The sequence below is a fragment of the Protopterus annectens genome, chromosome 2.part1 (assembly GCF_019279795.1).
Source record: "Protopterus annectens isolate FY-2018-M chromosome 2.part1, PAN1.0, whole genome shotgun sequence".
Lineage (NCBI taxonomy): Eukaryota > Metazoa > Chordata > Ceratodontiformes > Protopteridae > Protopterus > Protopterus annectens.
In genome coordinates, this window is record NC_056729.1 from 1,225,835,547 (window position 1) to 1,225,858,725 (window position 23,179).

At 45.0% G+C, this 23,179-nt stretch overlaps 1 protein-coding gene across 4 annotated transcripts in view; it reads left to right on the top strand.

Annotated features, from left to right (window-relative positions):
• The window catches only part of UBXN2A (UBX domain protein 2A), a 905,003-nt gene that overhangs the window by 451,641 nt on the left and 430,183 nt on the right, over positions 1 to 23,179 (top strand). The window lies entirely within an intron of this gene.

Genomic DNA, 23,179 nt, shown 5'->3' on the forward strand with positions numbered 1-23,179 from the left:
AGTCAACTTGGACACGAATCACTCAGACATGCAAGAGAGATCTCAGGTGGTGGATTCAATCGGATCACATTCTACAAGGCCATTCATTCATTCCTCCTCAGCCCAATGCCATAGTGACCATAGACACTTCCCTGCCTGGGTGGGGGGACACTTTCTGGTTCATAGCCTAGTACTCGTCTATGAACCTAACTGCCGTTGTGAGCCATTTTAAGCCTAGCCAATTATCTCATGTGAGGATCAAACCCTGCACCTTGTGTTTGTAAGTTTAACACCTTAACCATTATGCCAACCCTCCTGCCTGAGAAAACGGTCCAAGGTATGTGGTCCCCCAAAGAGGCCAAGTTGCATATCAATGTCCTAGAGGTGAGAGCAGTGCTCTTAGTGTTGCAAGCCTTCCAAGATACTCTCCCTCCAGTGACAAGTTTCAGTTCAGACAGACAGTATGTTAGTAGTTTGGTACATCAACAAACAAAGAGGGACTAAATCATACCCTTTGTGTTGAGACACGCTCAGTGTGTGCCAGTGGGCGATCTCATCCAACCGTTTTCTCACAGTGACACACATTCTGGGGAAATTCAGTGTGATAGCAGACAAACTGAGGAGGTATGTTCTTCTACCTCATGAGTGGTCCCTCAACATGGAAGTAACGGAAATGATTTTTCATTGATGGGACCAGTTTTGCTGCAATCTTTTTGCCTCCTCCCAAACAACAAATGCTACTTTGCCCTAATCCCCCCCCTCCCCAGGGTGAATCACATAGGAATGCTCTACTTCATGAATGGCCTCCCCTGGTTTATTTTATTCCTACTCACCAACCCCATTGATTCCAAAATTTCTGCAGAAAACTGTCAGGGTGAAGAGCAAAGTCATCCTCATTGTACCTTACTGGCCTCGACAAGTTTGGTTCCCCTTCCTTAGGCTTCACTTACTTCATCAACATTGGATTCTGGATCCAGTTCCAGACCTCCTGTTTTGCCCAACAGGCATGGTTCATCCATAGTTTTCAAACCTCAGGCTGACGGCCTGGTTTCTTCATTTCCATTAGTAGCCAGACTGACTATGTTCTCTTTCTCTTTCTCACATATATTTTTATCTTCCCATGAACCTTCAATAGGAGAACTTTGTACAAGTAAATGGAAAAGATTTGTTTATTGGGCACAACAGAGTTATGATGATCCCTTTTCAGCTCCGATGCACAACATACTGGAGTATTTGTCCTTGCTTTTCAAACAAGGAGCTATTTCCTCAACCATTAAAGTTCAGTTAGCAGCAATATCAAATTTTCACATTGGATTTGAAGGTGCTTCATTGGCCTGTCATAAATTATGCAAAACTTTCTTGCGAGGTACTCTTCTTTTGACACCCCCGTTTAAGGACCTACCCCCCCCCCCCCCAGGATCTCAGTTTGGTACTGCAGACTCTCATACATTCCCCATTTGAAACAACAGTTAAGTGTGACCTTAAGTACGTTACTTGGAAAACTGTTCTTCAGGAAGCTATTACCTCTGCTAGACGAATTTCAGAGATTCAAACCTTGTCTTCAAAGCCTCCATATTTGATCTTCTACAAGGATAGAGTGACGCTACGAACTAATGGCCCTTTCCTTCCCAAGGTGGTGTCAGAATCTAATATCAGCCAATCCATTAATTTACCAGTTTTCTTTTCAAATTTTGCAAACAAGGATGAATACATATTACATTTATTTAGCCAGATGGCTGACTGATTGCATTTTATTCATATATAACAAATTGAATACTACCTTGCCAGAATTGGTGCGAGCTCATTCAGCTAGATCCATGGCAACTTCTTCAGTCTTTTTATCCAGAGTTTCCATGGACAACTTATGTGCAGCAGTAACTTGGACTACTCCCCATACATTTGTTACTCGTTACAAATTGGATCTGGTCTGTAGGAGTAGACCATTGTTTCTTAGTCTACCCAGGATTATATTTAGCTGGGGACTCTTTTCCATCAGTTGAGGATAGAATGAAAATTGACACCATTAGATAAAGAAGTTATGTACTCACCATAATGTTCCATCTGTGTTGTCCACTTTCATTCTTCCTCAACTTCCCACCCACAAGCCCCCATTCCTTCTTTTCACAAACTTCTGGAAGAGTGAGTCGTTACAGGGGCACCACTGTCCTTTATACTGAGCTCCAGATGCAATTCAGCAAAGAAGCTCTGAGAGGACTTGGGTGGGTGTATTATGGGTAAGGGACAAGCTCGAGAGCCTCTTAGTTGCCACGAGCTTTCGTAACAGCCAAGCTGGATCTGATCCGAACCCATCAGCTGAGGAAGAATAAAAGTGGACAGCACAGATGGAACATTATGGCAAGTACATAACTCTTTTTTTTAATGTGAAATACCTTTGCTACTTGTCTAGATGGATCATATATGCTTGAGTCGGAGGCTGCATTATATTCTGTAGCTGCTCTCACTGAAGTCTTATGAATAAGTAGGATTTTCAAAGATCTGTTTAACATACCTGACACTTAAGTATTTTACCTCAAGAGATTTTCTTGCCACATTAGATGTGGGCAAAGTTTAGATCTTTGGCTGTAAAAGTACACTAGATATTTTGCTTTGACCTTGTTTGTTTACATTAATTGTGCATACATGGATAGTTTTTGCAGATTATTATTGAAATCCACTTTATTAGTACAATGCTGCCCATTTCAGTATCACATAATCTTAAAAAACGGGCTGAATCTGATTTGACTGCTCATCCATATTTTACAGTTGGTACATATACTGTGTTACCAGATATGGTCCATTGGTTTCAGGCTAGCAATAAAAAAGGCAAATAACAGTGGCCCCACAACTAACCTCTGAGATACACCACTTCATCTGATGTTCCTTTTCATTCTTCCTCACAGTTGGTTGGTCTGATCCAGCTTGGCCGCATGTACATGGACTAAGATCCAAGTATCGAGCTTCTCCCTCTTCCCATAATGTACTGCCCTCTGCTTAACCTCCTCAGATCTCATTTGCCGCCAGCAGTGACTGACGGGTTTTTTTCTGAGTGTCTAGCATTGAGTTATTAGAGTGGGAAACTCTTCTAGTGGCCCATGTTTTTGACAGATAAGCCGTTTGATTCTGTTTCTAATAATTTCTTCTTTTTATCCTCCCCTCCTTTCATGAGCTTCTCCTCTTTCTTGTGCTGTCTTTAGGCCTGGGCCCTTGCTTTTTTCTTGATGATAGTTATATAAAGAAAAATAGAGTAGTTACTGTATTGATGCTTAGTGTGGTGTGTTTTTTTTTGGTGTAGTTAGTTATATTGACTCCTTCTGATTCAAGTGTTGCAGTTTCTTTTCATAGTGTCTGACAAGCCTGCCGGGTTTAAACTATGCTCAGAGTGCAGTCACAAAATACCCCATTCTGATGCTCTCAGTAGATGCGTATATTGTCTGGGGCCAGAACATTTGTGGTTTGCTTGCTCTGTCTGTGAGGGATTTAATCCCAGGGCCATTGCTGACTACAAGAACAAGTTAATAGTAAAGACTTTTACCCTCTTCTGATGCTGTCTGTCTAAGGGCTCAAACCCCCCTCTAGGAGCATGGTTGGATTGGTTGACCCAAAGAAGCACCATCATAAGTCGAGGGGTTCTTCAGAGCTACTCTCAAAATGATCAAAAACCTCAGATCATCCGACTGGGTCGCATCATAGGCCAACTGCAGCTCCAATGGATTTGAACACTCTTCGGATCCTACTGGTTCCACCTTATTGACTAGTTCTCAGAGACCCTCCACTTCTGCTTCAGATCCTAAGTCTTCAGATCCAGGAGCATGGAGTCATACCCCGGAGTTGATTGTGAAATCTGCATCTCCTTCCAGGATTTTGCAGATGACTACTAGACCTTATAGGCCATCGTCCATAGTTTCCTCGAGTTCTTCTAGGAGCCTTTCATGATAGATGTGGACAGGATGATACAGAAGATCATCAAGACTTGGATCCAGATGTGGGTTTTGCCTATTCCATCCCTTCTGGGATCTGTGAGTGTTACAGTTCCAGTGTAGTCTTCTTCAATCCGATCTCCGGTGTCTGAGTCCCAGGATTGTAGCCACCCAAGGGAGCTGGGGTAGAATCCGAGGAGTCGTCCTTTCCCAACTCCAACTGTTGCCCTGACTTTCTGTGCTCCAATGTCATCAGGTCGCAATGGGTCTCGGATCTGGGATGTCCCTATCAGATCCAGAGGCAGGAGCTCTGCTCAAACCTTGTCATAGCAGTCTCTTCCTCTTGGTGCTTTGGCGCTGGGCAATTTGGGCCAGTTTCTACCTGGAAGCCATGGATTTGGGGGTTCCTACCCCTCTCTTCCTCGATTGCTTTGGTTCTGGGGGAGCCAGGGAGGGATTCTGTGGGTCCGTCAGATTTCCAAGTCATAGAAAGGGTCCTTCTCAAGTCATAGAAATCCGCTTTCTCCAAGCGAGTAATGAATCCTCCCTGTCACTCTTCTTTGGATCAGAGAATTGAGCCCATCATACCTGTCCAGAGGCAGCCTATCCCGAGAAGCTTCCAAACACTTTCCCTAGAGGGAGTGCGTTGTTCTTCTGAGACCTCCCCTGAAAATCCCACAGAGGAGATTTCTTGTAAGAAGACGTGCAAGAGGAGGCACATTGACTCCCCCTTGGAGTCCCTTACCAAAGACATGGATTTCGGTGAAGGAGAAGGATTCCCATGATCACCACCAGAGAACATCTCTTTTGGAGATATTTTAGAGAGAGATCCTGAGGCAGAGAGGTGGTTGGTCAGCCCAAATTCATTCCTGGTATGAGTCCGTGTTTTTGGAGGCTTTCTGGGTGGGCCCATGTGCATCCTGGGTGAACCCCCCTCGGTGGACAGACTTGTGGATTTAGTGTCCCGCCGGGCCTGGCATGAGCCGGACACGATCAAACCAATTCCAAAATGACCAGATAGTTTTTGTCCCCCTTAAAGACAGACCACACTTGACTAAGGGTATACCGGTAGATGCCATGTTTGTGGCAGCAGCTACCAAGAAGGAGCTAGCCAAACAGAGCTCCACTGTCCATCTGCCGAACTGGGAGTGCAGAGTGATGGACAAGTTTTGTAAACACGTTTACACCTCTGCCACCTTCTCGCTGAGAGTGTTAAACTACCTGGTACACTTTCCTAGGTTGCAGAGAGATCTACTCAAAGAACTTTACGACTCTCTAGTAGAGACCATGTCGACAGAGGACTTCAAGAAAGTTTCTTCCTAACTCGCAACTCTTTCTTCATTGTCTAATTCTTCCATGAAGCTCATCTCCCATTCCACGGAGGGTGCCTCTTGGGCAGCTTGCTCGGGTATTGCTATTAGAAGACACACCTTTGGGAATGCCTCATTTGGTGGCTCCTCTCTGTTCGGGCCATCCATCAAAGATGCTGTAACCTGCAGTCAGCAGGAAGGGAAGACCTTTTCTGCCATCGGGGGTCAGGTTTTTGACACCTCAGTGCACCTTCTCCAGAAACCAGTGAGGTTGCAAGAAAACCTGGTTCCAAAAATCTCGTGTCTTTCCAGGATGAATGCAAGGATTCTTTCTCCAGAGGCAGAAGAGGAAGTTTCAGTGGGAGATGCTGCCCCAAGGGCCAACTGGGACTGCAAAATCAGCGCTTCAGAGAGCATTTCTCTGATAAGTCTTATCAGCACTCCTGAAGTGCTGCCTGACTGCTCATCTCTGGAGGCAGTAGTGGGTCATTATTTCTTGCACCCAGCCACCTGGACAGCTCTAACAATTGGGTGCTAAAGGTTATATCCAGAGGTTATTACATTTCCTTTTTCCTTCAACCCCCAGAGAAACCAGAGAAACTCCCAGATGCTTCACCCAGTCAGAGGGACTACCCAGTACCAGAAATTCAAAAACTACTGCAAAAAAAGGTTATCCAAGAGGTCCCAACCAAACAGAACTTACTACCACTTCTTTTTAGTGCCAAAGAAAACCGGGGACCTGAGACCCATTCTGGATCTAAGCGACTTGAATTTGTTTGCAAAGAAGGCAAAGTTACGAATGGTTACGGTTCAGGCCATTTTACCACTGTTGCAAAAAAACTGTTGGATGTGCTCTGTGGACTTACAGAACATGTACTATCACATCAAAATAGACAAATGCTCCCGAAGTTCTCTATGCATTCGGCTGGGAGCCAGTCACTATTTGTTCAGGGCTCTGCCCATTGGACTTGCCATAGCCCCTGTGGTGTTTACGAAATGCATAGTGGTAGTTGCAGCTCACCTGAGACTGCAAAGATTCTGGGTGTTTCCAAATCTAGATGACTGGCACTTCACTGCTTCAATCATGCATCAACTGATTCAGACCAGGGATTACATTTTACGGATTTCCAGTTATCTGGGCATCATCATAAACCTGACAAAATCAAACCTATCTCCAGTACAGACTTTGGAATTTATTGGGGCTCTTTTGGACAGGTTGAAAGAGATAGCATCTCTACCCCCTCACCGCATACAGATGATGAGAGACTATGTTCAAGCTATTTTAGACTGGCCATCTCTGTATGCAAAACTGATACTTCAAGCTCTTTGATCCATGGTGGCTACCAGTACTGTGGTTCCATTAGCAAAGTTCTTTATGCGAGTGCTTCAGTGGACCTTAGCTGTTCAGTGGTCTATTCTTTACCAGCCTCCAGCTGCTCCTATCAAATTGACTCTGGTTTGCAAAAATCATCTCCATTGGTGACTTCTGTCAGATGACTTGACAATTGGCAGACCATTCTGTCTTCCATCCCCGACAGCCACTGTGATCATGGACACTTCCCAGGTGGAGTGGGGACATTTCAAGAGAAAGATGGTCCAAGGCATGTGGATTCTCATAGAGACCAGATTGCATATCCGTGTTCTGGAGATGAGAGCAGTTCTTCTTGCTTTGCAAGCCTTTCAGGATGTTACCCCTCTATGAACTATTGCAGTTCACACAGACAATATGTCAGTGGTCTGGTGCATTAACAAGCAAGGAGGAACCTGTTCATATGCCTTGTGCAGAGAAGGCCATAAGGATCTGGAAATAGGTGATGTCTTCAGGACGCTTTCTACTTGCAACTCCCATACCGGGGAAGTCCAGCGTTCTAGCAGACAGACTAAGCAGGTCCATTCTGAACCTTTATGAGTGGTCCCTCAATCAGTATGTAGTGAATTTGATTTTCAGCCATTGGGGCCAAACCTACTGTGATCTGTTTACATTCCCTCAGAACACCAGGTGCAGCAGCTATTTCACTCTGATTCCCCCCTCCGGGGGAATCCCCAGGGGATGCTCTAGCTCACAGTTGGCCTTCCTGTCTCCTCTATGCCTGTCCTCGTCTACCCTTGATCTCAAAGTTTCTGCAGAAAGCAAAATGGTTGAAGTCCTCGGTAATCCTCATTGCCTCTTGCTGGCCTTGTCAGATTTGGTTTCCTTTTCTGTGGTCTCACCAGAAATACCCTCCATGGATACTGGAAGCCAAACAGAACCTCCTCTTTCACCCATCAGAGGGTCATCGTCCCAGTCTTCACTTCCTCAAAATGACAGCTTGATTTCTCCAGTTCCAGTAATTATACAAAGGTCCAGGCTTGCCTCCCCTGTTCGTGAAATTGTACTAGCTTCTCAAAAACCGTCCACCAAGAAGATTTATAGGAGAAAATGACAGAGATTTGATTTTTGGGCTTCCGAAGAAAATATTGATACCTTTTCAGCTCCAATCTCAGCCATTCTCCTCTTCCTCATGTCTCTGTTCTTGGAAGGAGCCAGTTTGTCTACTATAAAACTTCAGCTGGCAGCCATTTCAAGCTTCCATTCTGGAAACCCTTTCAGATCTCTTCCTACATCCGAATTCTGCAAGGCCTTTTTGAAGGGAATATTTCTCCTCAGACCTCCAGTTAAGATCCTTCTCCACCATGGGATCTTACTGTTGTCTTAAGGCCTAACTGAAAAACCCTTTGAACCAACTAGTGATTGTGACTTGAAGTTTCTTTCTTGGAAGACTCTTTCTGGTCACCATTACGTCAGCAAAAAGGGTCTTGGAAATGCAGGCTCTGTCGTCTAAGCCTTCTTACATTATTTTTCATAAAGATAAGAGGGTCCCTTTGTACTAATCCCTCCTTTATGCCTATGATAACCACAGAGTCTAATTGGAACCAATCCTTGCAATTGCCAGTTTTCTTTCCAAACTTCTCAAACAAGGAGGAACATATGTTGCATTTGCTTGATGTTCATAAATAGGTATGTTTTTATCTTCATAGAACAAAACCATTGTCAAAAGGCAGACCAATTATTTGTGTCCTTTTCACTGAGCTGCCAAGGTCAGGTACTTTCTAAATTTGTTATAGCTAAATGAATAACGGACTGCATTACTCTGATCTGTGCTAGAAATGCCAGAAATGAGCAGCAATTGCCTCGTCCTAAGGCCTGTTCAGCGAGGTCCATGTCTACGTCGTTTTTTTCATCCACAGCATCGGTAGACTGTATTTGTGCTGCAGCCACCTGGTTGAAAACTCGTACTGTTGTCATGTATTATAAGTTGGTCTCCAGAAGCAGGCTTCTTTTGGTTCTGCAGTGCTCCGGCATATCCTTCCTTGAGGCCACCCGGGGGTTATATAGCTGGGGACTCTGACCCAACCATGAGGAAGAATGAAAGGGACAACATCAGATTTATAAGTTATGTTTTACCATAACTTGGTATCTGTGTTGTCCACTTTCTTTCTTCCTCACCTTTCCTCGTAGCCAACCCCCTACCTAGTGTTTCTAGAAGACCTGTGGAAAACTGCTTGAGAACTTGATGTTCCTGGTTTTAGCTTCTGGTTTCTTCCTTGCTTTCAGTCTTTTACTATGCACTGTTAGATATTTAGGCAGCAAACTTTGAGGAGGTTTGGCAGAGAGCAGTGCATTATGGGAAGAGGGGAGGAGCTCGAGACTCTGGTTTATATGTTCTTAGTGTTTCACTGTTGCAGTCATCACACTTTGGTTATCTGTCTGCAGGTAGCCCTCAGTTGGCCCGAATACCAAAGACTTAGTATTTCTGCATCGGTTGCTGTTGCTCCAGGACTGACATCAGGTCGTCAGGGGTATAAAAACAGGCAGCCGACACCATTACATCAGTCTTTCTTGCCGAGGAGCCCGAAGCAGAAGCAGTTCGCATGAGTGCCGGTCGGCTGCTACCTGAGTTTTCGTTTCCGAATTCAATCATCCTAAAGACTTCTAAAGCTAAGTACCCCGTTGGGGATCCTTTTTTCTTGCTGTTACTGATGACAGAAAAAATTAACAGTTGTCTCGCTTGTGGAAAGCAAATACCACACCGAGATTTCCATTCTTACTGCGTCACCTGTTTAGGCCCAGACTACGATGTATCTCGCTGTCGGTTTTTTGCTTTTTTCAACACCTGAACTATTCGTTATCGGGCCCTTATTGTCGCTAAATACTTTTGCTCTCGACCTCCGTATTCCGGAATGGCTTCGGTAAGCCATCCAACTACCGATCTTCCGAAAAAACGTAAGGATAAAGACAGAGAGAGACTGCACAGGTCCAAAACTGCCGATGACACTTCTGTTAAGCTAGTCGACAGTTTGCCGGTACTCAGTGAGGAGATTTTGCAGCCCCTGATGCCCGCTTCGATGGATTCGCAGGCTGCTATCAAGACCCGTTCGGAGTATGGTATGCCACAAGACTTTTCTTTGACTACGGAACCTGCGGATGTCTCTACCTTGGATGGCTCCGGAGCCGCTGTGCAGGCACCGGCTTCCGAGGAAGTTCTTCACACTACCGATATTCGACACAAACTGACGACTTCTTTCGTGTCTTCAGTTCTGTCCAAAAACTACCATGTTTCTAAGGCCAAGAGTACGAGCTACGCCTAAAAAAACGACGACCCAAACTTAAGCACCTGCTTCCTTGCCACAACATCAAATGCTTAAAATGGCAGAAGACCTGATTATGTTGATTAGGGGAAGCCAGCCTTCCCCTGCTAAGAGAAAAAGAGACTGGTCCCCAGCAGCTTTAACCGACCAGGAGTCCGACGACTCTGAGTTTTCTGAATATGAAGACATGCCTTTATCTGCTTATGAGGATTCAGATGCAGAGGAATCCATTCCCTCTGCTTCACCTCCAGAGGATTTTTCTTTTGGTGAAACCCTACATACTTTTGAGACCATTTCCGCTGGGAATGCCAAGACTATCCTCAGTCCAAAAAGAGACTCAGAATTTTTAGATTTGCCACAACATAGACCTTTAGCGATACCTCCAGTTCTGGATGTTGTAGATGATATCTTTATGGAATCCAGTCTAACTCCCGATACTTTACCCCCTGCTCCTAGGAAACCAGACAGGTACTACAGAGATGTTCTTCGTGTTTCACTGTTGCAGTCATTACATTTGGGTAATTTGCTGGCAGGTTGCCCTCATTCGGCCTGAATATCAAAGTCTTGGGTCCTGCGTCGGTTGCTGTCTCCTTTTCCATGACGTCAGGTCGTCAGGGGTATAAAACATGCAGCTGACGCCATTTTATTCAGTCTTTATTGCCGTGCGGTGCCCGAAGCAGAAGCAGAGTTCGCAAGTGCCGGTCGGCCGACTCCTGAAATTTTCGCATTTGAGTTTCAGAACCGAAGTCTTCAATTAAAGCTAAGTACCCCGTTGGGGAAACTTTTTCTTGCTCCTTACCGATGTCAGTAAAAGTTCATAATTGCATTACTTGTGGGAAGCAAATACCTCATAAGGATTTTCATTTGTACTGTATTCCTTGCTTAGGCCCAGATCATAACGTGCCTTGCTGTTGGTTTTGTGCTAGATTTAACCAGCGCACTATTAAGCGTCGGTATATTTTTGCTTCAAAATATTTTGGATCCAGATTTAATTACCCTGAAATGTCGTCTGATAGCAATCTGACTACCGGAGTTCACAAAAAATGCAAAGAAAAAGACAGACCGTCGTGGTCTAAAACTGACAAAGCTTCTCCTAAGCCAGTTGCCGGTTTGCCGGTACTCCGTGAGGTGCTTTCGCAGCCCCTGATAGCCACTACTTTTGAGTTGCAGGCCTCTACCGAGACCCATGGGGACCGTCTTTCTTGCCGTGCGGTGCCCGAAGCAGAGTTCGCAAGTGCCGGTCGGCGACTCCTGAAATTTTCACATTCGAGTTTCAGAACCGAAGTCTTCAATTAAAGCTAAGTGCTCCGTTGGGGAAACTTTTTCTTTTTTACTTTTGAGTTGCAGGCCTCTACCGAGACCCATGCAGAGTCCGGTATGCCGCGAGATTCACAGAGTATTGAACCCGCAGATGTCTCTCCCTCGGATGGGTCCGGAGCCGCTGAGCAGGCACCGGCTTCTGAGGGTGTTTTCAGGCCTCAACATTTCTATATAAAACTGATGTCGGCTTCAAAAACAAAAACAACTTCTAAGTCTAAAAAACAGACACATGAGCCACGTGCTCAGGCCCCTGTGCCTAAAAAACAGATGATCAAAATGGCTGAGGTCTTATTTACCTTGATCAGGTGTCGTCGTCCCCCCCCCCCCCTGCTAAGTGGCCTAGGCAAGACACTGATTATGAATCTTCAGATCAGGTTTCTATTTCTTCTGATCACAAATTGTCTATACCACCCTTTGAGGATTCAGATGCAGAAGAATCCATCCCGTCTGCATCTCCTCCTGAGGATTATTCTTTTGGAGAAACCTTGCATACATTAAGGGAACATTTTCATTGGGAGAGTCAGGATTTCTTTGAATCAAAAAAGAGACTTAGGGATTTCCTTCTTCTTCCTCAGCATAGGCCTTTGGCTATACCTCCTGTATTAGACATTGTTGATGATGTGTTTTCGGAATCAAGCATGGCTCCTGATTCCCTACCCCCTGCTCCTAGTAAGCCAGACAGATATTACAGGATTCCTGACTCCCACAAATTTTTATTCAAAAATCCTGCTTCTGACCCTGAAACTATCTCACAGGGTCCCAAAGGTGTAAAGGCCTCTACAGCCAAAAATCCTACCCCCTCTGATAGAGATTCCAGGGCACTGGATAGATGGGGAAAGAAGGTTTATACGTCTGCAACCTTGGCAGTTAGGGCCTTAAACTGCCAGTTTCATATGCTTAAATATCAACAGCATGTTATGGGCTTATTGAAACAGAAAATGATGTTGATTTCTGATTGTGTGGAAAATGAAGAATTACAGGAATTATTGCATGCAGCAGAACAGGTTGGAAAGCATACTTTGCAATGTTGTTTTGATTCCTTGGAGGCCTCTTTCAGGGCCGCAGTTACTGGATCTGTGATTAGAAGGCATGCCTGGCTCGAGGAGCAAAATCTGCCTGATCATGTTAAAGCTAAATTGTTAGATACACCTTTACAGCATGGTACTCTGTTTGGTAATAAGGCAGAAGAGGTTTTAAAGAAAATGGAAGACAAAGCTAAATCTATGCAAACTGTAAAAGATTTCTTACAAGTGCAGCCACCCAGATTCAGTAGGCACTGGCCTACTAAAAATTGGTCCTTTCCTGTGTCCAACAGAGCCTCACAAGGCAAATCCAGGCACTCAAAAGGCTCTAGATACCAATCACAGGGTTCTTACAGGGCAAAGCAATGGGGTGCCTCTACCTCCAAATCTGGAGGAAACAAAGAACAACCCTACAGTAAGTAGTCTCAATGACTTCCCTCTACCATCACCAAGCACTTGTCTTTTGGCAGGCGCCTTGGAGGGAAAATTAGCACTTCATGCTCAAAATTGGCAGTTAATTACCCAGGACAAGTGGATATTAAACATAGTATCCCAGGGGTAGAGATTTCATTTCCATACTTTGCCAATTCCAAATGGTTGGCCAGATCTGCCACAGAATCAATGGGCAGAGGTTCAGAAACAAGTTACGTCCCTCATGGATATGGAGGCTATTCAACCAGTACCAGAACAGGAAAAAGGACTGTTCCTGGTACCCAGAAAAGGCCATGCCTGGCGTCCAATACTGGACTTAACGATTTTGAACACATTCTTGGACATTCCAAAATTCAAAATGCTGACTTTACAACAGCTACTGCCCATGCTGGGCAGGAACGCTTGGTTAGTGACTCTAGACTTAAGAGGCATACCTGCATATCCCAATAAGGGAATCGTGCAGAAGATACCTCCGCTTCAAGGCAGGCTTTATGCATTACCAATTCTCTGCACTGCCCTTTGGCTTATCTACTTCGCCCAGGATCTTTACAAAGTGCCTGGCACCAGTAATTGCATTTTGCAGACAAATAAGCATACAAATCTATCCTTACTTGGACAACTGTCTCATTCAAGCAGAAAACAAGGACATTCTTCTTCAACGTCTGACATTTGTTAAAAGGCTTCTAACATACCTAGGGTACACAATAAACGAAAAGAAATCACAACTGGTACCCTCTCTAAAAATTACATTCCTGGGTGCAAGCTTGAATACAACTGCCCAGATGGCTTACTTTACGCCAGACAAACAAAGGCAACTGACTATATACTTCAAACAGATGGCAACAAAAACCCAGTTATCTGCAAGACAAATTCTGCAGGCTTTGAGGTTCATGGCATCCTGCATTCTACTAATTCCATATGCAAGACTGCATATGAGGAAATGTCAGTGGTATCTAAAAAGTTTATGGAGTCAACATTGTCACAGTCTGGAAACAATGATTCCTCATATTCCCTGCCTACAACAGGAGTTTCCGTTGGTGGGCAGAGACATGTCACGAAAACAAGGGACGGTCTTTCACTCTACCCCCTGCCACCCAAACCCTAACTACAGACACATCAGACTATACTTGGTGGGCCCACCTGGCGGGGAGATGCATTCAGGGCATATGGACCCCAAAACAAATGCATCTGCATATTAACCAGAAAGAGATGCTAACTGTTCAGAATTACCTGACAGCCTTCAAGGACTTACTTCATCTAGGAAAACTACTGATAAAGACAGACAACACCACGGTTATGTGGTACATAAACAAGCAGGGGGGTACACATTCCTATCCCCTTTGCAGACTAGCCATGGCATTGTGGGACACAGCCTTGACTTACCAAGTACATCTGCAAGCACAATTCCTGCCAGGAAAACAAAATCCTCTGACAGACGACCTAAGCAGAAATCTTATGGACCCTCACGAGTGGAAACTGGATCCACAAGTCTTAAGCATGGTAACACAGAAATGGGGGAGCCAAGACATAGATCTGTTTGCCTCTCCCCAAAATTATCAACTGGACAAATTCTGCACTAGGACTTATCACAGACAAGCATGGAAAGTGGATGCCCTATCCTTCAGTTGGAAAAACCTATCAGTCTATTCCATTCCACCTCTGCCTCTTCTCCCCAAGGTCTTACTAAAGGTCAGACAGGAAAAACCAAAAATGATCCTAATTGCCCCAGACTGGCCTCGCAAGCACTGGTACCCAATTCTAAGGAATATGTCTCAACTCCCTCCTTGTTACTTGCCTCAAATACCTCATCTACTGTCTCAGCAGAGCAATCAAATTCTGCACAATCAGCTCCAAACTCTGAACATCGCAGCATGGCTGATCATGTAATTATTCAAACAACACCACTCAGTAAATCTGTGATGGATGTCATTTTGGAAGCCAGAAAGCCTAGTACTAGGAAATCTTATGCTGATAAATGGAAGAAATTCTGTGCTTGGAACCAAGCACAAGGAATGGACACAGCAAAACCAAATATTCCTCAGATTTTACAATACTTGACTGAGATGCTTGACAAGGGCCTATCTTTTTCTTCAATATAAATCCATGCCTCTGCCATCTCGGCTCATTACAACATGGAGCCTCCCCATCTTTTCTCATCATCTGCTAAAACAGCATCTTAGAGGGGCCAGGTTTAGCAGGAACTGGCCTTCTAAAAATTGGTCCTTTCCAGTGTCAGACAGACAACAAAGAGGCAGATACAGGCGTCCCAGAGGCAGATCTCAGCCCCAAGGCTCATACAGGCCTAAACAATGGGGTGCTCCTACCTCCAAAAGCGGAGAAGACAAATCACAATCTTACAGGAAACCGTCCCAATGACTTTCCTCTACCAGGTCCAAGCACTTTTCTTTTGGCAGCCCCCTTAGGGGGAAAACTAGCACTTTTTTCATCAAATTGGCAAATGGTTACCCAAGACAAATGGGTCCTGAACATAGTGTCCCAAGGCTACAGGTTCCATTTTCACACTCTACCAAGGTCAAAAGGTATGCCAGACCTGCCACACAATCAATGGGCAGAGGCACAAAAACAAATTATAGCCCTCATGGACATGAGGGCCATTCAGCAAGTATCACAACAAGAGCAGGGGCAAGGATTTTACTCCAGACTTTTCCTAGTACCCAGAAAGGACAAAACCTGGAGACCAATACTGGACTTGTCTATACTAAATACGTTTCTGGAAGTTCCAAAATTCAAGATGTTGACTCTACAGCAGCTACTGCCCATGCTGGGCAAGAAGGCTTGGCTTGTAACTTTGGACCTAAAAGAGGCATACCTGCATGTCCCAGTCAGACAATCTTGCAGAAGATACCTCAGATTCATAGCTGGCTGAATGAATTACCAATTCTCTGCGCTGCCCTTTGGCTTATCTACTGTGCCCAGGGTCTTCTCAAAATGCCTGGCACCAGTAATTGCGTTTTGCAGACAAAAAGGAATTCAAATATATCCCTACTTGGACGACTGCCTAATTCAAGCAGAGAACAAAGACATTATTCTAAAGCATCTGGCGTTTGTAAAAAGAGTACTAATTGGCCTAGGGTACACAATAAATGAAAAGAAATCAAAATTAGTGCCCTCTCAAGAAATAATATTCCTGGGTGCAAGCTTAAATACAACTGCCCAAATGGCTTATCTCATGGCAGACAAACAAAAGCAACTGACTACTTACTTCAAGAAATTGGCAACAAAAACCCACTTATCTGCAAGGAAAATCCTGTAGGCCTTGGGTTTCATGGCATCCTGCATTCTACTAATTCCATATGCCAGACTGCATATGAGGACACTGCAGTGGTATCTAAAAAGTGTTTGGACTCAGCATTGCCACAGCCTGGAGACAGTAATTGCACTCATTCCCTGCCTGCAACAGGAGTTTCGATGGTGGGCAGAAGCCTGTCACCACAACAAGGGTCTGCCATTCAGTTTACCCACAGCCAGACAGACGCGGACAACAGATGCATCAGATTATGCCTGGGGGGCCCATATGGTAGGAAAATGTGTTCAGGGCACATGGCCTGCAAACCAGATGCATCTTCACATCAATCAAAAAGAGATGCTAGCTGTTCAAAATGCCCTGACAGCTTTCAAGGACCTGCTTCATCCAGGACAGTTACTGATAAAGACAGACAACACTACGGTCATGTGGTACATAAACAAGCAGTGAGGTACACATTCCTACCCCCTCTGCAGACAAGCAATAACCTTATGGGACACAGCATTGGCTTTTCAAGTTCACCTGCAAGCACAATTCCTGCCAGGAAAAACAAATACTCTGGCAGACGAACTAAGCAGAAACCTCATGGATCCCCACAAATGGAAACCGGATCCACAAGTCTTCAGCATGATAATAAGGAAATGGGGATGCCCAGACATAGATCTATTTGCCTCTCCTCACAACTGCCAATTGCTGAGATTTTGCACAAGGATTTATCACAAGCAAGCATGGAAAGTGGACGCCCTATCCTTCAGCTGGAAAAATCTAACAGTATATGCTTTTCCCCCACTACCTCTCCTTCCCAGGGTACTCCTAAAGGTCAGACAGGAGAAGCCAAAAATGATACTGATTGCACCAGACTGGCCACGCCAGCACTGGTACCCAATCCTAAAGAGCTTGTCTCAAGGTCCAGCATGGATATTGCCTCAAACTTCTCACTTCCTGACCCAACAAAAATATCAAATCCTGCACAGCCAACTCAAGACCTTAAATCTGGCAGCATGGCGGATAATGTAGCCATTCAGAACACTCCTCTTTCAAAAGCTGTTATGGATGTTATCTTGGAGGCCAGGAGGCCCAGTACCAGAAAATCTTAAGCAGAAAAATGGAAGAGATTCTGTGCTTGGAACCAGGAACAAGGCATCGACACGTGTGTACCAAATATCCCTCAGATTTTACAATACCTAACTGAGATGCTAAACAAAGGCCTTTCTTTCTCATCTATTAAGATTCATGCCTCTGCCATTTCAGCCCATTACAATACGGAACCGCCTATCTTTTCTCATCCTTTAATAAGGCAGTACCTCAGAGGGGCCAAAAACATTAGGCCTCCAAGGAGAGCACCACTTCCGACCTGGGACCTCAATTATGTTTTGGAAAAACTCACACTGCCTCCTTTCGAGCCAGCATCAACAACAGATATAAAATTCTTATCCTGGAAAACAGCTCTGCTCCTAGCAATAACCTCTGCAAGGCGAGTCTTAGAGTTACAAGCACTCATGGCTGTGGAACCTTTCATCATTTTTCATCCAGACAGGGTTTCTCTGAGGACAAACCCTACATTTATGCCTAAGGTGGTGTCCAGTGTGGCCCTCAACCAAACCATTCACTTGCCTACCTTTTATCCAAATCCACAGAACAAGAATGAGAAAATTCTGCATTCTTTGAACATACACAGGCAGTTACGCTTCTACTTGGACAGGACTAAAGCTTTCAGAAAGACTGAGCAACTTTTAGTGTCATATGCTGCAGGATCACAAGGAAAGGCTATCTCAAAACAGACTATTTCTAAATGGATAGGCCATTGCATCCATTTCTGCTATTTTCAACATGGCAAATCAGTGCCTAAGGGCATTAGGCCTCATTCCACCAGAGCAGCAGCCACTTCAGCAGCCTTCCTCGGAGGAGTACAAACCAAAGATATCTTAGAGGCTGCAACTAGGAGTTCAGTGCACACCTTCACAAAGCACTACCACTTACCTCTTTACTCCAAGTCCAGAGCAGGCTTTGCCACTGCAGTTCTGCAGGGCCTCATAGCCTCTCCTAATCCTATTTAGCCCAGCCACCCATCCTCAGCTTTGGGATTCAACCCAAGAGTAATGACTGCAACAGTGAAACACGATGAACATAGTACAGTTGTGTACCTACCATAAAAGTAGATGTTCAAGTGTATTCACTGTTGCAGTCCAGTTTACCCACCCACCATCCCCCTTTTCTTTGCTGGGACTTCTCTGCACTTCTCTATTCTATACAATTTATTTGGTGTATTTGCTTGTAGATGAAGGAAATGTTATTTTTGTGCAAGCATTTTTATTGGCATATTTTTCGGCCTACCAATTTGGTGGCACCTGACATCTGGGGCAAGAAAAAATGAAGAAAATGGCGTCGGCTGCATCTTTTATACCCCTGGCGCACTTACGTCAGGGAAGAGGCGACAGCAACTGACGCCGGACCTAGACTTTGGATTTCTGGCCGACTGAGGGTAGCCTGCCAGCAGGATAACCCAAGAGTAATGACTGCAACAGTGAATACACTCAAACATCTACATTTATGGTAGGTACACAACTGTACTTTCTTTACTGAGAAGGCTTGCTTAGCTTAAGAAGCAGACCTTGCCAGACCATGTCAAATCAAAATTGCTAGACACTCCTTTGAACAAGGACAATCTGTTTGGCACCAAAGCCGAAGAGGTTCTAAAAAAGATGGAAGAAAAAGCTAAATCTATGCAAACAGTCAAAGATTTCTTGCAAGTGCAGCCTCCTAGATTCAGTAGACATTGCCCCTCGAAGCATTGGCCATTTCCAGCCCACTCAAGGCCATCTGAAACTAGACCCGGGGGAAACAGACCCCCCCCCCCCCAAACTACAGTCTCAGGGTATGCAGAGAGCTAAGCAATGGAGTGCCTCCACTTCAAAAAGAGGGAGTGCTAGGCCACCCCCTTACAGAAAGAATTCACAATGACTTCTCAACTCCACTCGTCACCTCTGCCCAACTGCTCATGCCCCTAGGAGGAAAACTTGCCCATCATGCAAAAAAACTGGACCTCCATCACTAAAGACCGATGGGTCCTCAACATTATATCCCAGGGGTACACATTTTTCTTCCACTCCCTGCCTGCCAACCCCAAAAGGGTTCCCAGACCTTCCTCCAAACCAGTGGGCAGAGGCACAAATCCAAGTTCAATCCGTGCCCTCCATGAAGGCAATTCATCCTGTTCCTGCAGAACAGATAGGTCAAGGGTTCTATTCCAGACTTTTCCTGGTACCCAGAAAAGAGGGCACTTTGCACCCAATTCTAGATCTTTCCATTCTAAACACCTTCCTGATGGTACCAAAATTCAAAATTATCACCCTTCAGCAGCTTCTTCCTTTGCTGTCCAAAGATGTATGTTTAGCCACCCTAGACCTAAAAGAAGCCTATCTGCACATCCCTATCAGGGACTCATGCAGGAAGTACCCACGTTTCAGGGCAGGATCTATGCATTATCAGTTCTCTGCACTTCCCTTTGGCTTAACCACTGCTCCCAGAGTAGTCAAAAAATGCCTGGCTCCAGCCATTGCCTATTGCAGACAGAGAAAAAATCAGATTTACCTGTACTTGGACAACTGCCTGATTCATGCAGACAGTCAGGAAAAGCTGTTGCAGTTGACATTTGTAAAGAACCTTCTAACCTCCCTGAGGTACACTATCGGTGAAAAGAAATCATAACTAGTCCCCAGTCAAAATATTGTATTCCTGGGAGCAAGCTTGGACACAGCATCCTAGATGGCATTCCTTACTCCCTTGCATCCTACTAATTCCATATGCCAGACTGGCTATGAGGAAACTTCAGTGGTACTTGAAAAGTCTTTGCCAACTTTCTCAGGACCTGAAAACTGTTATACCTATCATACCTTTTCTAAAGACAGAGTTTCTTTGGTGGGCAGCAGCACAGCAGCATGCAACCACAACAATAGACTTCCCTTTACTCAACCCCACGCCGCCCAGACCCTAACCACAGATGCACCAGACTATGCCTGGAGGGGCACAACTGGAAGACAAGTGTATTCAGGCCACTGGTGCCCAAATCAAATTCATCTGCACATCAACCAAAAAGAGATGCTAGCTGTTCAGCACGATCTAACAGCTTTCAGATACCTACTCTCACCAGGACCCCTGCTAATGAAAATAGACAACATCACAGTTATGTGGTACATCAACAAGCAGGGGGGAACCCACTCTTTCTCACTCTGCAGGCTAGCCCTGTGGAACACAGCCTTGGACATGCATGTTCATCTGCAAGCTCAATTCCTGCCAGGCAAACAAAATTCACTGGCATACGACTTAAGCAGAAATCTCCTAGACCCACACAAGTGGCAATTAGAACTCAGCACCATAAGCCTTCTAATCCAGAAATGGGGGACCCCAGAGGTGGACCTCTTTGCCTCCCTCTACAATCACCAGCTCAGCAAATTCTGCACCAGGACACCTCACAGCAGGGCCTGGAAAGTGGATGCCCTATCCTTCCAGTGGGAAAACCTCTCAATCGGTGCATTCCCTCCTCTGCTCCTTCTCTCAAGAATATTACTGAAGATAAGACAAGACAGATCAAGGACAATCCTGATTGCCTTAGGCTAGCCACGCCAGCACTGGTACCCACTACTGCGCAGCCTTTCACCGGTGCCACCCTGGCACCTACCCCCAGATCCCAACCCTCCTCACTTAGCAGGGGGGACAGATCTTGCATCCGCAACTACAAACCCTGAATCTTGCAGCCTGGCTTATTCCTTGAATTCTCCCCGAGTGACCAGCCTAAGCAAGCAGGTACTGGGCATCATTCTTGGAGTCAGAAGACCCAGTACAAGGAAATCCTATGCTGACAATATTCCTGGATTTAATCTAAAGGAGAGGACACAGCACTGCCCCCCTTAGCTCTAATCCTTGTATTACCTAGCAGATCTGCTCCACAGAGGCCTATCCTTCTTCTCCATTAAGATCCATACCTCTGCCATCTCGGCTCATTACAACACTGAGCCACCTCCCTTCTCACCCTCTCATCAAACAGTTCCTGAAAGGGGCAGACAACTTAAGGCCACCAAGGAGAACACCCACCCCTGCTTGGGACTTTAACTTTGTACTGGAAAAGCTCACGCTCCCTCCCTTTGAGCCTGCAGCGTTAGCAGAGTTAAAATTCCTCTCTCAGAAAACAGCCTTGCTTCTGGCCATCACTACAGCTAGAAGAGTGTCTAAGCTACAAGCACTTGTGGCTGTGGAACCCTTCATTATTTTTCATTCTGATAGGGTCTCCGTCAGGACTAATCCTTCCTTTATGCCTAAAGTGGCTCTCAACCAAACTATCCATTTGCCAACTTTCTTCCCTAATCCTCAAAATAAAGGGGAAAGGATCCTGCACTCTTTGGACATGCACAAACAGCTCAGATTCTACCTGGATAGGAATAAACCCATCAGGAAATTTGATCAGTTACTATTCAGTTTTGCACCAGGGGCAGAGGGCAAGGCCATTTCAAGACAAACAATTTCCAAATGGATAGCCCAGTGTATCCATTTCTGCTACAAACACCATGGGAAACCAACCCCTCAGGGGGTCAGAACACATTCCACTAGGGCAACGTCTACCTCTACAGCTTTCCTCAGGGTAGTCCCTACCCAGGGGCATTCTGGAAGCTGCCACCTGGAGTTCTGTACACACCTTAACCAAGCATTACCACCTGCCTATCTTTTCCAAATCCAGGGCGGGTTTTGCAACTGCATTCCTGCAGGGCATACTAGCCAGCCCCAACTCTTCTTGACTGCTTCCACCCTTTCTTCAGCTTTGGAAATCAACCCGTGTGTGATGACTGCAACAGTGAAACATGAAGAACATAGTACAGTTGTGTACACTTACCCTAAATGTAGATGTTTGAGTGTATTCAGTGTTGCAATCCTGGGGTTTCCCTCCCTCCAGCTCCCTTCTGTCTCTCTCTCTCTCTCTCTCCTCACTGTGTCTATTACTCACCCCTTACAGGGGTATTGGTATTTACTTTTTACTGGTGGTGATTTTCCCACCATACCTTAGCTACCTGTTGGGGGGCTTCTGACATTTGGGGCAAGAAAAACTAATATAATGGTGTCAGCTGCCTGTTTTTATACCCCTGACGACCTGACGTCAGTCCTGGAGCGACAGCAACTGACGCAGAAATACTAAGTCTCTGGTATTCAGGCCGACTGTGGGCTACTTGGAGGCAGATAACCCAAGTGTGATGACTGCAACAGTGAATACACTCGAACATCTACATTTATGGTAAGTATACACAACTGTACTTTTCTAGTGAAGGGGGTAGTATGGGAACCAGAAGTCAGGTGACCACATGTATATGATGTCATTCTGTAATCCAGCACTGAAATGATGTTTTAATACTAGATGAGACAGAAGTCTCAGGGCAGTCTGTTTTTGAAACCTGACAAAGAAGGTCTGTGTAAATGCAGCAGAGTCTGATCCGAAGGTCTGATCAGTGAGCTAACCATGAGGAAGAATGAAAGTGGACGAGACAGGTACCAAGTTATGGTAAGTACATAACTTAGAATTATATCAGATTCTTTTGAAACTTTCTGTAGTGGTTCAAATTGTTTTCTTCTGCAGAACCACTTGTACAGCCACTTGTCATTTTACGATGCTATCTAGAATTCAGCAGTGGTGTGAAGTGCTAAACTTTGATTCTTATTTTTGAGACCTGGTCAGAGAATATGATCAGATCAGATGTGTTAAAACAAAAACTTTGACAAAACTCATTGCTCTAAGATAGAGACCATCCTCAATGAGAGTACATTTGAGATCATAATAAGTTCGTAGTCGTTTACTAGGCTAACGACCACAAGGGCCGTTTTAAGCCTAGCCATGCATCTCAGTGCTCTGCACAGGAACTATCAAGGGTACCAGAACTTGCCAGTTTCTTATTGTGAGCACATTTGGTAATGCATGCTGTGGTGTGACATACTGTACCAGAAAAGTTTGCCTGTTCCGTGAAACTGACATATTTCTTTTACTACTCTCACTGTTCAGAAACCTATGCTGCCATACATCAAGGAAACGTTTCTGCATTTGATACCTAAACAACTAAGCCATAGAAATGTTAATGTGGCTGTGATGCCCCTCCTCTGGGCCAGTAATCAAGGAGCCTCATTCTTCACCACTGACATGGATGAGGGATGTTCACTTGGAACAGAAAATAAGGTGCATACAGTATTTCCAGATGCAGCTCTCGCACCAAGCATAATTTCCCTTAAGAGCACACAGGAAACACACTCATTCCTGGGTCTGTGGTTTTC